Source organism: Egretta garzetta, unplaced genomic scaffold (assembly GCF_000687185.1).
Source record: "Egretta garzetta isolate BGI_Z169 unplaced genomic scaffold, ASM68718v1 scaffold341, whole genome shotgun sequence".
Taxonomy (NCBI): domain Eukaryota; kingdom Metazoa; phylum Chordata; class Aves; order Pelecaniformes; family Ardeidae; genus Egretta; species Egretta garzetta.
In genome coordinates this window covers 955517-967056 of record NW_009258546.1, presented here as the reverse complement: position 1 = coordinate 967056, position 11540 = coordinate 955517, and positions in this window count along the sequence as shown.

Genomic DNA, 11540 nt, shown 5'->3' with positions numbered 1-11540 from the left:
TGGGTCTGGCAGTGCAGCCTGATGAGCTGAGGACGCTCGTTGTGTTCCACGGCCGCGCTCTTGCGCGCGCACTGCCGCTAGCTCAGGTCGCTGGAGCTGAAAATCACTGCGCTGTTGCTTCCCAGGCTGCGATTCTGGATTTGCTTGTTTTTCTCTTCTACCAATATCAACCTCAGTCTCGTTTTGGAGGCAATTTTGTGTGGCTGCGTGAATACCTGTAACTTTGGGTTTGTGGGCTGGCTTGCCAAGGCAACTGCTGTACTTTAGTGTGTTTTCAGATGGATAAGAAATTTCAACTGTGTGGCAGTGATTAGAATTTGGTGAGAAACTTTTAGTCTTGCCCTGGAGGCTATTTACACTCATTTTTTTGTTTACAAGGAGAAACAAATGGTATTGTTATGATGCTGGGCTGTGTCCTGTTAGTCCATGAAATAGACGAAATCTTCCTGGAAAATTTTGGTCTAATTAATTGTCTTGCTTTCGTTTCCGTATCTCTCTGTGAAGGGCATTCTGAGAGGAGCTTTCTGAGGTTATTCCTCCTGTATAAGAAAGTTGAGGTGCTTTGGTGTCTAGAAAATTTTACAAGTATATGTTCTCACATTTGCTTCAGTTTGCTTGCTGTTTTTCTTGGAAAAAATGCTATTTATTAGTGTCATGTAAAATATTTATTTTGTAAAACACAAACAAACCTAATGACTTTGGCAACAGTTACCTTTGTTTTCATGTAAACATGGTGAATTTCGTCCTAGGGAGAAACCTGCAGAAAGTTCCCAAGGGAAATAGTTGGTTTTCATTTGAGTAAATAGAATAAATTCTCCCTGGGGTGAATTTGAGTATCCTCACAAAATTCTGTAATGAGAAGTTAGTGCCTGTTTGGGAAAATCCATTAAAAAAAAATCTATAAAGCAGAAAAACATTTTAGCTCAGCTTTAATACAGCAGTCGGGGGGAGCATGCGTCTTTGTTGCCAAGGGGGTGTCTTTGGGAAATCTGTCGTTGCCCTGCCTGTCGCTAGTGACGGACAGACCTCGTGCCGGGCAGGCAGCAGAGCCAGCCGCCCCGCCAGCGTGGGGGCACAGGGCGTGCTGAGGCGCTGCGGGGCAGGGGGCTGATGGGCTCTCCTGTCCCACCCTGTTCAGGAGCAACTGAAAGGCACGTAAGCTGTGCATGTGGCTTGAAGCACTTTGAAATTCCGTTCTAAATTGTGGTTGTTGTAATAGAAGTTTTCTGAGGGGGAAAAAAGACAATTCTGTGTCACGTCCCTTAAAAAACGTGCCTTATTCTCAGAATTTCTTCTTTATACAGTGGGTCTGCTTTCTGTCTGAATTTCTTTTCTTGCTTTTTTTAAACTGCAGAGGTGCTTATGAGAAGACGCTTATCTGGGGGCACCATGGCCAAAAAGAATGTCAAAAAACTGTTTGGCATCGCATGCCATATCCTGGTATTATCAAGAAGCAGCTTGATGCCAAATGCCTGCAAGTAAATATGTATTTAGGAATAAACTGATACCAGGCTCCTGCAAGAATAAGTTGTTATCAGATGCTGGCTCTTTAAAGCTCTTAGAGACTGGATACCTGCAAAAATTCAATTCATTCTTTCTTGTGAAACAAATCTTATTTTAAGTATTTTACTGTCTAAATTCTGTCATGAGGCCAGGAACGAGACATGGAGCATTGTATTAATACTGACGCCGTCTCTTTTCTTTCAGCAACCTTGATGAAAAAGGAATTCCGAGGAACACAAATGGAACTTAAAAGTCTATTCACTGAAGGGAAAAAAGCAGTGTTAACCTTTCCTTAGATACATAGTTGTAAGAATTACCAGCGTTCAGGGGGATGAAACTTGGCATGGCACTGGCAGTGAGGGTCAGAAAGGGTCAATCCTGCAAAAATGACCTATATGGACGTCTCCTTTGAACCTTCTGCTCGATTCTTAACCGCACATTTCTGCAGAACTGGATTGACTGCGGAGTGTGCCGGGAGGCGCTTGTGCAGGGTCCGCTCTTCACCCCCGCGTGCTCTCTTCCTGGACCTTATGGGGTTTGCGGAGGCGCTTTTTAATTGTTTTTTTCTAGAATGTGAAATACAGCCTTTGAAACTGGTCTGTTTGGGGAGTAGTGGTGGTGTAATTTTTGCTTTTGTGAGGCTTGCACCTGGCCTACAACTGCCCTGTACGTGGGGAGCTTTTCTAGACGTGTGGCTGAGTCCTAAGCAGGGTAGCATGTGGACACTGCTAACTGCAGTAACTTCGCTGATTAACTCAATAGATCAGTCTTGCTGTGCTGGAATCAATGACAGTGGTTAAAGGTCTGTCCGATCGCTGTTTTTCCAGTAATGAGTTTATAACAAAACTGCCACCAAATAGTTTAGTGTCATGTGTTTTCTCCTTTATTGATTTCAATAAAAAGGCTAATTTGGAGATGTGCTGGATTGTCATTTCTGGGTGGAGGGTAGTTAATGTAACTAATGGCATTGCTGCAGCACAATGGAAGCATCAAAGCTGCCTCACGCACAGGAAACAGACTGAGTTCAGCAGACAAAGGAGATGTTCCAAATGCACATCCTAGGCTGGACAAGATGTGGCAGCTGCCAGGACGGATGTTGATTGAACTGCCTGTGAAAAGCACAGCCAAACCGGTCGGCACCTTGCTCGTCCTTGGTTCTAGAAAGCCAGTGCCTCTCTCTGGACGGTGTTTGCATGCTGCCATGCTGGGTACATGGCAAGACTGCAGGCCCACTGTCATTCTCAAGGACATCAAGGGACTGGGACATGCAGACCCTGCGGGCCTTGCTGCAGGCGCATGTATTGCACCTCCTGGGTGTAAAGCTGAAAAGCAGGCAGTGCCTGGCACCCCGCTGAGGCACTGGTGCAGCGGACGGAGGCAAGGACTAGCTCTGCCGAGATGGGACTCCCATGCCCAGCAAGTGTGGTGACTGCTCTACATGCAGGGCCCAGCTGCCACTGGGCCTTAACATCTGGAACCGCTGCATCTTTCAGATCAAAACTGCTCTTCGCGCTCCTAGACCATGGCAGCGGTGGCTGGATGAAGCAGTCTCTCTGCAGAGAATGCTTAATCTTCTGAGCCAGGAAATTGCAAAGGGCCCCTGAGTGCAGCTGCGGTGGTTCCTTCACCTTTGCATGCTGCTGGCATTCAAAGGGATTATTCCTTCCTGGGCTCACATTTCCATGGGTTTAGATCCCAATCTGTTCACTGCATCCTCTCATGAGTGCTAGGATTATAAATTCTTATACTTTTCAAACTGCCATGACCAATGCTTAGGAAAAGGCTACCATAGCAGAAGTTGATGCAAGAATTGCCACAACAGTTTAGGAACAGAGAACTTGCCCAGTGTAAAAAAAGTTTTACCATCAGACTTTGTGGTATGCGGCTCTGAGCCATTTGGGATTGTGCCCTCAGCTTTTTAAAGAATTCTGGCTTTGGAAATATTAGCCTAAGCAGTTCTGAGTAACATTTCAGGAACGTATTATATTGGCTTTAGCTACTATAAGTCCAGCATTAGTAACAAAACTCCAGTTAAATACCTGATGAAAACAAAATCATTCTCAAAAGACCGGACCTGTTTAAAAACGGCATCCACTTTGGCTATATTAAAGGTTACCTTATTTCAAAAGAAAAGGATTAAAGAGAAATCTTTTTTTTTTTTAAACAAACTGAACTAAACATAGTTTGACAATGAAGAAAACCTGTTTAGCTGTGATCTAAATACGAAGCTTCATTCGGTGTGACATAACAGGAGCACGCAGCTGCCTGCTAAGGACTCCGTGGTTTGCATCCTGGGTTTCTCAGGGTCATGGCAAAAGGTGCATTCGTCCCAGCATCGGCTACTTGAGCAGCGGTCGCTTACAGCCCCGGACACCAGGCACACTGCAACCGGTGGAAGGACTCCCACCGATTTCCGTCAGGCTGGAACTAAGCCTGTGGTGACGAGGACCTAACCTAATTTCCCCTCTAGACAGGGGGGCAGAGGACGCATCCAGCAGAATGGTCGGTGAATTGTCACATCCACCACTCTGCCCTGGCTCCCTTATCCTCTCGTCAGCCCTGGACCCTCAGCTCCCCCCTCCCACTGCTACCAGTCCCCTCTCTCTTAGGGAGGTGCCCCAGCCAGGAGTAAAATCAGATTCCCTCCCTCTTTTCCAAGCCTGGGGTGGAAGAAGCAAAGATGTTCTTCCTTTTCCCCCCATCAGGGAAGTGGAGCCCCCCGAGCTGACGGCCCTTCGTCACCTCCTTCATGTGTGAGTGCACCCGAGGGCAGGTTCCCGGCTGACTGCCAGCCTCTGGGAGAAGAGCAGTCAGTGGAAGGGCAGCATAATAAAGGTGCTTTCTCCAGGCAGCACTGAAAATGTACTCTGAAATGTACCTTCTCCACTCTGCCACCAGGGTAGGGGTCCCATTTCCAGCCTTGGTGCAGTGTACCCCGAGCACTAGTAAGAGCTGGTTTTGAGGGTTGCTTACCGATAGTCCAGCACTGTGATCTATGCTTTCCAAGAATGAGATGAGAACATGGAGCTGAGACAAAAATCTGGATGGGGATGTGGCTTTCTTGTGTTGTATCACCAGAACAGGACTTTCACTGTGAACACTCACAGGGATGCGGAGCTCAGTGGCACGGGAAGCTCTTCATAGCCAGATTTTAACAAGAGCTGCATGTATATGATTGATAAAGACTGTTGTAGAAGATGTACCTTTAAGTAGTGGGAAGCAGGTGATTAATACGGATTGAGAAGGATATGATGTCTCTCCTGTCTCTTAATGCAGAGCTCCTGCACTTCCTCCGAAACAGGCAGTGCTGAACCCTGGCACACACGGAGAGCGGATCAGGGTAGTGACTTGGGAGAGCTGATGGCACTAAAAGAGATGCTCATGCAGTGTGCCCAAGGCCTGTTTTCAAGCAAGAGCATATCCAGCTGCTTTTGCTTGCGCTTCAGTTTGTTGTGACCATAAGATGGCGTTACTCTGCGTTTGCTCCATGTTTAGCTTCTGTACGTTGCGTGTGCAAATCCATGTGCATATGTGGCTGTGCTCACACGTACATAAAGACGAGTAGCACATGGAGACCTGCGGTCTCATTTCGCCTCGTTTTACTGCCACGTGAGCGGACACAAGCACGCAGGTGCGCAGCTCCAGCTGACGTGGTCCGATAGGAGAGTGCTCCAGTTTTCATCTCTGCTTATAAATGAAATTGGTCAAATCACTGTGGTTTAAGATAGAAAAACACAACAAAAGCTGCTCAGCTGAATGATTTTTGGCACAATATGAAGAAAAAAATAGATGCTGGCTTCTCTTTCAAATAAGTGCTGTGCTCTGCAGAGCAAAGATCAAGCCAAAGTTCACCTTATCAGCTCCTGTACCTCACCTGGGGCTCTGTTATTGATAGGTCTGTCATCCTCCCTAATATTGGAGGGGTAATAGCAGCTGATGATTAGGCCACTCTTGAGCTATTAACTACATTTCTTATCCCTTTTATAAGAGCTTCTTAGTCAGCTGGGAAACAAAGGCTGCCTTCAGCGAACAAGAGCCCAAATTGTGGGCCTGCATCCTGCAACCTGAAAGACACAACTGTTGCACTTAGAGGAGCCTCCGAAGGCCGCGAGGGGGGCGATGTCAAAGGTTACCCTCTGGTGTTATCTGAAATGAGTGGCTCTGGCTGCCCCTCGTGCTGACAGAAGCTCGCAGAGAAATTACAGAAAATTGCCTGTTTTGTCAACATTTTCTCGGGAGGTTTAGAAAAAAAAAGGACTCTAGTTTCAGAGAGTTAAAGGGGCTCAGTCAGCCCAGAAGTGACTGACAAACACTCTATTATTCATCTATGTAAAAAAGTGATATTTTATATCATTTCTTTGAGTGATTGTTAAGTGACTGGATAGTGACATTGACGTGCAAGATAATCCCAGTAATATTTCCAGTTCTTGTCTGAAGGCAGACGTGCACATTTGTCAGTGTTGACAATAGATACTCAAAAAGCAGTGGGGATGAAGAGCCAGCTCCCAGTACAAACCCAAAACACTGGGAGGGTTCTGCACCCTCAGACCTTAGCAGAGAGAGGACTGGAAATGGACCGCGCTGTGGTGGGAAAAACAGGCACCCAGTCTCCTTAACCCGTCATTTCACCTTGGGTAAAACTACAGATACAACCAACAGAACTCCTGCTGTGCTGCAGCTACAAAAATAGCTTTTCCTGCACGGCTCTTGTTTTAACCATATAGCAGATTTTTTTTCTGAATAGACTGTTACTGAGTTGAAAATGTTTTTGCAAGAATGAAACAGCTAGTAAGCTTGAAAAAAAATAAAAGACTTCGCTAAATATTGGTTATGCCAGTGATGGATGAATGCACTGTGCAAGAGACCGATCTATAATCCTCACTGCTTTCTCACAAGACATGGAGTCTTGGTCACTCTTGCCTCAGAGCTGTGTTAAGGAGGGTACCCTGTGTAGTTTAATGTTGGTCGTTCATTGCTGGAATCACATGGGGAAGAAAGGCACGTTTAACAGAGTAAAATTCTAGGTAGCCTCCCTTATCATAAGCCTGAAAAGTAGTTATGTTACATTTAAAGCTGATCCCTGGCATTCTCCTGAAATGGCTCTGTCGTGTCTTCCAGCATTTATTCAGCGCTCAGGGTAGTCGTTGGCATGTGCAGCTGAGTATCTATCATACTGCAGCCATCGCTGGCTAGTACCCCGGTCCTGTCCCTGTGACGGAGCTTTGGAACTGTGATGCTTCCCCTCAGCCTTTTGCATTAAGCAGAGCAGATGTTGAAGGTGACTTTATGGGGCCCATGAAGGCTATTTACACCTTAGCTGAACTGATGTCTCTTAGCTACAACTCATAAACCCATCAATAACTTGTTGGATTTGTAGTGTCACTGCTGGTCAGTAGATGTTGTCAGATTGCCAGGGAAAACGTTACAGAGCAACTGAACTAAAAAGACAACTTGGAACAAACACACGTGAGCTTCCTAAGGGAGACTATCTGGGATCAAGTATGAATTTTGTAATAAATGTGGCTGTGAAGTATTCTACTGACACACTTTTTGAGAAGATAGAACTTTACTTTGGTGATAAGGTGCCTCTGGCATTGCTGCTGCTGGTGACATAAGGCTTACAGTGAAGGAAATAGATGCAAAAGCACAACAGAGAGATGTTGTTCAGACCAGGACAGCACTCTTGGAGGGCTCACCAGGCGCTGGTGGCATTCAAGTAAGTCTGCAGAGTCGGTGCAAAGTAAAACCTCTGGAAGTGCAGGTAGTGTGGATGTAGGATGCCTGGGTGCCCTCAGACTTACAGAGGAGTGAGAACATAGTTTGGCTGCTGGCAAGGAGAATGTATGATTTGGGAGAGCAAATTCTACAGAGAAAGTGCAGTCCTCAGTTAAAGAAAAGTGGTAAATAAAAATTAGGCAAACAAGCTGAAAACTGTTGTAGTTGCGTTACTCAGATCCAAGCTCTAGGGCTACTCCGACCACTTCTTTTCTCATTCTTAAAATGATGCAATACAAAGATCAGTGAGTCCAGAGGCAGGCAGCAAAAAGGGTTCAATTTTACTGTAAATAACTTGGTTTTGTTGAGAGAAGAGATGAAAAAGAGAGAATGTAATAAAGAGAAGTCAAAAAAGTCCACAGGAAATCATGCTCTCACATTTATCCTTTCTCATAATGTAAGAGCAAATGCAGCTGAGGACAGGAAAGGCTTTTCTCCCTGGTCATCCTGTGGAATTCGCAGGATGCTTAGCAGGTGCTTAGCAGATTTTAAACAGTGAAAGAACTAACATCCACAGTTTCACATCTTTAGAGATATTAAAAACCATTGCTTCTGGTAGGACAAGCACTGAGCAGTGTTTGGGAAGAAACTGGCACTTCAAAGGGAGGTCAGGTGAGACACGTGGAGTGTCCACTGCCAGGATCACGCGGAGGAGGTTTCACTGCACCCGGCCTTTCCTCTCCAATTGGAATTTCTCTCTTCTCCCGTATGCTGCTGTTTCAGACACGAAGAAGGCCTTCATACCCAGAAGCTTGTCTGTTCCTATTGTATCGGCCGATATAATGAAAAATATAATCTTGCAGTAAAGGTCTTGGCTTTGCTTTCGCTGTTCTCTCCAGAGAAGGGTGCTCCCTTCTCTTCCTCCTCAGTACACAGTGAAAGCTTTTTCAGCCATCTAATCAGCAGGGCAGGGAGGGGTTTTTATACTCTTGGCATTTCTTCATGAGTGCCAGCAATTAGTCACAAAAGGAAAGGTGAAATTAGATGATATTTGAGGGCTGTCTCCAGCAGCTAAACAGCCTGGTATTTATATACCCGTATTAAGTAAGACAAACTGCTCAGTCATGTGGTTACGTTATCGCAGTTTAGGTAATTACTGTATATCAGCAGAACCAGCACACCTAACTCTCTGCACTCAGTGCATCGCAAATGCAGACCCAAATACATTACTTTAAATTTCCCCCATAAGAAAAAATGAATGTGTTTCACCTTGGGTTTCGGGCGTTACTGCTGGTTTTACATCAGTACCTGGGCTGTTAAGGGGGGCACAGCCATTGCTGTCGGGCGGACTGGGACACCCACGGAGCAAGGGGAAGTGCTGGGCCAGCGAAGGGTGGCAGACAGTGACCATCACTGCCAGCCACGCTTCCCAGCTGAGGCCTTCACACCAAGCCATGTCTGTTCTCTCTTGGCTTGCTGCCATGTGCTGGTTTTGCTCTGCAGCACATGGAGTATATTTCTCCCATTTAAACACCATTAAGGGCTCAAAGAACATTTTACATCCTCATAATTTCAAAAATAGTTTCCACAGATAATTCTTCTGTCTTGCTGCCAGTTTTGCTAGGCAGATGTGTAGATTAATAGAAGAATTAAAAGAAAGAAAAAGGTGGGAGAAATTGTACAAATGTCTTTGTGCTGGTTTGTCATTGTCTACACCTTGCAGGGACTCATTCATTCATATTGAGCATATTGCTTTAAAAATGTATGGCTCTCAAATCTCCTCAAAACCAGGGGAATTTGTTGGAAGAACACTGTATGCTTAAGCATCGCATTCAAAGAGAACTGCTATTACGACCCATTTATAACAGTGGTGATGTGTATATGATAAGATGTCAGGAATATGCTCAGAAATGTGATACTCCATACATGAAATCTCCTGGTTCATTTTATTCGGGGACTACGCAACTCACCTTGTGACCCCTGCAGTAACATTCTTGGCTCTTTCGGAGCACCAGATGTCAGTTCACGAGTTAACCATTTTGCTTCTCTGTGTAGCAAGACTACACAAAGTGTTCTTTAGAGAGAGCAAGCAAGAGAAAGTTTCAGTAACACATGATCATTTAATCTTTTAATTTTGTCGGTACCAGCGTTTTGTTCTGAGTCCATAGAAGCTGACATCAGCGCTCAGAGATCTAGGTCTTGGATGCCACTGCTGCAGGACTATAGAAGCATTGCCAGCAATATTTGGTTATAAAACTATAAATCCAGATGTTTGGCCACCTCGTGCGCAATTAGTATTTAGTAAGCACTTCTGATTGCCTACTGTCATAAAGTTCAAATCATATAAAGTTTCTTGCCTAACAGGATTAGTATGGCAGTCCTTAAATTTCCTCCCTCAGGTAACCTGCATGTTAACACTTTCTTTCACGTTTGTTTGTTGCCTGATACATTCTGGGTGCTGGGATAATGAATAATAAAAACAGCATATACAATACGCCATAGTCCATTAGTCTTTGCTCATCTTTGCAGAGGATGTTTTTGCTACAGTTTAAAAGCCTGCAGAGTAAGACTTCTCACACGTTTGGGCTTTTGCAACTTGTCTTCAGAGTTGTTTCCATCACATCAAGGAGTTCGCCTGTGCTTTTACAAAGTGCTTTTCCATTATTGTTTTACAGTACAAAGTCTGGATGACACAAGAATAACCAAACCTGGGTTCTGACGGTGACCTCTTTTGAGTGTGATCACTTCACGTAATTATTTTTAATCATGTGAGTAGTTATGTTGGATTAAAAAGAAGTGTTAGGACTGCAGAAAAAAAAAAAAAAGGAAGGATAAAACATAGAGTCTGTCCAGGCTTCAAAACCCTGACCACAGACTGCAGGCAAAGGATGCAGCATAAATGTGATTTTTCCTTCGTTTGCTTCTGGCTTCAAAAAAAGACAGGATGGGCACTTGGCGTTTTGGGGAAGAGGAGAAGACATGCCCTGAGGTGCTCCTCTTGCCACCCATCCACTGAAGATCATCTGTTTCCAAACAGGTGACAGCATCCTTTGTGCGGTGGGTTTTTCATGTTTTTCAGGGGTCTGAGGGATCCTTTCCCCTGGGATGGCTGGACAAAGAGGGCTTGCACGCTCTCCTGTGAGACAGAACCGTTTTTATGGTGCTGCACCTTCATCACTCCGCCAAGAACATGGGTTTCCCTGTATGCTTTCAGTGCTGTTCACTTCAGTGGCTAATGGAGGATTTGGTAACAAATCCTCATAATCTCCAAACTCACAAAGTATGTGTAATGCATCCACAGCTGACTCATTTCTCACAACAGTTGAGAGATGGGAAAGTAGTTTGACTATTGCTCATTTTGTAATGGCCACTGATTTATTCCTGAAGTGGATTTTGCTTCCAGCACTTCTCTAAGTGCATCTTATTCCCTCCCTGGTTCCTCTGGGCATACTGTGTGACCTACTGACTGATACGTCCCAGCTTTGCTCCTGTCTCATGTCCTGCTCACGTTTTCTATCCTGAGGAAGGCAGCACATACCTGCAGTAGGAATAGCGATGAAGTCCAACACTAGAAGACCCATCAAGGATCGCTCAGTTTTCTCCTGCATAAGCTATGCAGACAAGGGTTTGTGATCATTGCAGACTTGTACAAATGTTAGAAGCTTTATTAGCAGCCAAAATAATTCAGTTTGCTTGCATCAACCCTTCCACAACCCCAGGAGGATCCAGAAATCTTAGGTTAGAATCAGCAGCAAAGTCATTGTTAATATATCCCAGAGCTACCACAGTCTCCCAGAGAACTGCCCACCAAGCTTGTCAGGAGTGTGAAACAGAAAACTGTTGACCTCTCTCTTTTTCCAAATGCAGCGGTTGTTAGATTGCTACTCCTGAGCTAACCCTGGTGCTAGGAGCAGTTTGTGTTGGGATAAAAGGGATGGAAGTAACTGCAGCTTTTGGGTAGCCCAAGAGGTGCCCAAGTTGGAATCACCCAATTCAGTTGCAATCTTAATTTAGCTCTATTTACTGATAATGACTCTGGTTTATACATGTTTTTTTTTAAGAGGGTTGTTTTTAACCCAGGCCACTCCAAAGATTCACTTTATAGTGCAGTCTCATAGACAATTATATTGGAACAAGTGAGGATGCAGGACCATGAGTGAGAGAGTTTGTGAGAAACGTCTCAAGCAGACTCCGTGGTGGGGAAGCGCGCTGTGCAGGTTTATTCTCAGGAGCTAGTGTTTTGACACCACCATTGTGTGAACGCTTTGGACCCCTGTGACTGCCGTGCAGAAGGACCACTATATAAATGTCTGCCTGAGGAA